The sequence below is a fragment of the Triticum urartu genome, chromosome 2A, assembly GCF_056163025.1.
Source record: "Triticum urartu cultivar PI428250 chromosome 2A, HENAU_Tu73, whole genome shotgun sequence".
In the NCBI taxonomy this organism is placed as follows: Eukaryota; Viridiplantae; Streptophyta; class Magnoliopsida; order Poales; family Poaceae; genus Triticum; species Triticum urartu.
Window position 1 is genome coordinate 214707165 of NC_141874.1, and position 3994 is coordinate 214711158.

Genomic DNA, 3994 nt, shown 5'->3' on the forward strand with positions numbered 1-3994 from the left:
CGAGGAGAACATGGTATTGAGGATCAAAGAGAGATAAGAATCCATCTAGCTGATTGCTATGGACCCGTAGGTCTGTGGTAAACTACTCACGCTTCATCGGAAGGGCAAAAGAGTTGATGTAGAAGCCCTTCGTGATCGAATCCCCTTTCGGCAGGGTGCCGGAAAAGGTCCCAAGATGGGATCTCACGGGTACAGAAGGTTACGATGGCGGAAAAGTATTTTGGTGGACGCTTCTGGTCATTTGGGAATATTTCTGAATTTATAGGCATGGAATTATTGTAAAGTCCCCCCCTAGAGCGCGCCTTGAGGGCTTGTGGAGTCCTCGGGACTCTTCTGACTTCCTCCTCAAGTCCTACGTGTGTCTTCTGGTCCAAGAAAAATCATTGTAAAGTTTTATTCCATTCGGACTCCGTTTGATATTCCTTTTCTGTAAAACTCAAAAACAAGGAAAAAAATAGAAACTGGCACTGGGCTCTGGGTTAATAAGTTAGTCCCAAAAATAATATAAAATAGCACATTAGTGCATATAAAATATCCAAAACAGATAATATAGTAGCATGGAACAATAAAAAATTATAGATACGTTGGAGACGTATCACAGATTATAACACGTAATAGGTGCATATGGCTTGTAAGATCGGATCTAGAACATAGATATAATGGTGAAACATGAATGGTTCAGATCTGAAATCATGGCACTCGAACCCTAGTGACAAGCATTAAGCATAGCAAAGTCATAGCAACATCAATCTCAGAACATAGTGGATACTAGGGATCAAACCCTCACAAAACTAACTCGATTACATGATGAATCTCATCCAACTCCTCACCGACCAGCGAGCCTACGAAGGAATTACTCACTCCCTGTGGGGAGCATCATGGAATTGTTGATGAAGAAGACCGAAGATTCCCCAATGAAGAACAGGAGGTGGCGGTGGCTCTGTATTGTAAAACGCGATGAAACTTCCTCTCCTATTTTTTCTGGAAAAATAGGATTTTATAGCATTGGAATTAGGATCAGCGGAGCCCCAAGGGCCCCACCACCCACCAGGGCATGCCAGAGGGGGAAGGCACACGCTGGTGTCTTGTGGGCAGCTAGGGAACCCCCTCCGGTGGGTCTTGGTTCCAGAAATTATTATATATTCCAAAATAATTCTCCAAAAAGTTTCGTCCAAATCCGAGAACTTTTATTTATGCACAAAAACAACACCATGGTAGTTCTGCTGAAAACAGCGTTAGTCCGGGTTAGTTTCATTCGAATCGTGCAAATTAGAGTCCAAAACAAGAGCAAAAGCGTTAGTAAGGTACACATCAATAACATGATATCAAATATACCTTTGTTGACGTTTGCCAGCCTTCTTATCTGCCAAGTACTTCGGGCAGTTCCGCTTCCTGTGACCATTTCCCTTGCAATAGAAGCACCCAGTCTCAGGTTTGGGTGCAGTCTTGGGTTTCTTCATGTGAGCGGCAACTGCCTTGCCATTCTTCTTGAAGTTCCCTTTCTTTCCCTTCCCTTTCTTGAAACTAGTGGTCTTATGAACCATCAACACTTGATGCTCTTTCTTGATTTCTACCTCTGCCGCCTTAAGCATCGTGAAAAGCTGAGGCATCATTTTCTCCATCCCTTGCATATTATAGTTCATCACAAAGCCCTTGTAGTTTGGTGACAGTGATTGGAGAACTCTATCAATCGTTACTTCATCTGGAAGATTAACTCCCAACTGATTCAAATGGTTGTAGTACACATCTTGAGTATGTGCTCGCTAACAGAGTTGTTCTCCTCCATCTTACAGCTAAAGAACTTGTCGGAGGTGTCATACCTCTCAACCCAGGCATGAGCTTGAAAGACCAATTTCAGCTCCTGGAATATCTCATATTCTCGGTGGTGCTCAAACGTCTTTGGAACGCCGGTTCTAAGCCGTAAAGCATGGCGCCCTGAACTATCGTGTAGTCATCACCTCTAGTCTGCCAGACGTTCATAGCGTCCAGATTTTCGGGTGTTCACCTAGCAGTGCATCAAGGACATAATCCTTTTGTGCAGCAGTGACGACAATCCTCAAATTACGGACCCATTCTACATAGTTGCTTCCATCATATTTCAACTTTTCTTTCTCAAGGAACGCACTAAAATTCAGGGGAGTTGCAGCGTGAGTCATTGATCTACAACATAGTTTTGCAAAGACAATTTAGACTGTATTCATGATAATGCGTTCAGATAATCAAGGTACTAGTGAACTCCCACTTAAATCAACATTCCTCAAGTTGTTTAAGTGTTTACTCGATCCATATCAACCAACCTATGTCTGATCATCACGTGAGATGGGGTGGTCATCAATTGTAAACATCTCCATGCTGATCATATCTACTATATGACTCGTGTTCAACCTTTTGGTCCTCTGTGTTCTGAGGCCATGTATGTACATGCTAGGCTCGTCAAGTTTGACCTAAGTATTCCGCATGTGTAAAACTGGCTTACACCCGTTGTATGTGAATATAGAGTCCACCACACCCGATAATCATGAGGTGCTTCATCCCACAATACTGAAGTAACTATGCACTTTTTTATCAATTTCCCAACACTAATTTCTCTACCCACCGTACTATGCTCATGAGAAGGATGCCTCTAGTGGAAGCTATGGCCCCCGGGTCCATTCACTTTTTATGATTACTAAAACCCTAAAAATACCCGCTACAATTTATTATCTTTAATTTTGCTTTTATATCTATCTATCTACCACTATCAGAATTAATCCTTGCCATTAACGAGTATAAGGGGATTGACAACCCTCTTGACCGCGTTGGGTGCAAGTAGTAGTTGTGTGTGTGTGCAGGTACTATTGACATTTGTTTCTGTGTGTCTCCTACTGGTTCGATAAACCTTGGTTCTTAACTGAGGTAAATACTATCTTATACTATACTACATCATCCTTCCTCTTCGGGGAAATCCTAACACCTATCACAAGTAGCGGTAATCACCATTGGTCCTGACACCTGAGTACAGGTGCATGAACAATGGTCGTTGCATTCAGAATCAATGTCAGAAGTAGTGTTCAAAAGGCGTAGGGGCAACATAGTCATTGTACATATTCATATGCAGATTCTGATTCAACACTCTATGTCCCTTTGTTGAACCCTTGAAGTTGGTAACATGCTTCTTCGCATGCTCCATTTTTTCAAGAATCACCTCATCATCACAGTTTGATCCTCATCTTTGTCGTCATCCGCTAAAGACGAATCCATGAACTCGGTGTAGAAGTACTCCTCATCCAAATTCATCGTGTTTGTTTCAAAGTAAACAACGAGAACGTCCAAGGTTGCAACTTACAAGGAGAAACTATTTCCAATACAGTGTAATGTACACGGTGAAACTATTTTAAAATCTAGTAGTTCTCATATCAAATAGTCATTTTCTATCACGAGAGATTCCCCAATTTATTGCCGATACTCAACTGTAAAAATACTGCAAATGGCAGAATTTTTGTACTTCAGGCATGACTCGATTTTTGTTTTTGACTAAGAAAGCAACCTTTATTACTCAGTAATACTTAAGTACATTACAAGCTTAGGCAAAAGAAACCATAAGCATGTCTTAGGAAAAGTACCCATGGCTTGCCTGGCTAGTTTCGAGCGCCAGGCTTGGATTCAGTATGTAGCACGCCACGACGAGGTTGGCCATCGCCGCACCCTTTTCCTCCTCTCGTCCGACATCGTGGCCCCAATGAAGGAGTGCTCCATGGTAACCCGATATAGGTCATGGTCATGGCCCCAATTGGTTGCGAGGGGGAGGGCAGTGATGCGAGTGACAAGCGGGGACGCGGGGTGACACCTACACAAGACGGCTGCGAGCTGCGACGTTAGCCCACAGACATGCAACAACCAGTGCCAATGGAAGCTGCAACTACAGTTGGCTTATCTACGTGCGACGGTTGGTGGAGATGCATGCAATGGTGACAACCGACATCGAGCTACAAGAAATAGAGGAGTTGCAACCAGC

The 3994-nt window shown here is 43.1% G+C and overlaps 1 pseudogene; it reads right to left on the bottom strand.

The window, feature by feature from the left end:
• Nucleotides 1-1325: 1325 nt before the first annotated feature.
• Nucleotides 1326-3676, bottom strand: LOC147984619 (uncharacterized; annotated as a pseudogene).
• Between the last annotated feature and the right edge of the window lie 318 nt (nt 3677-3994).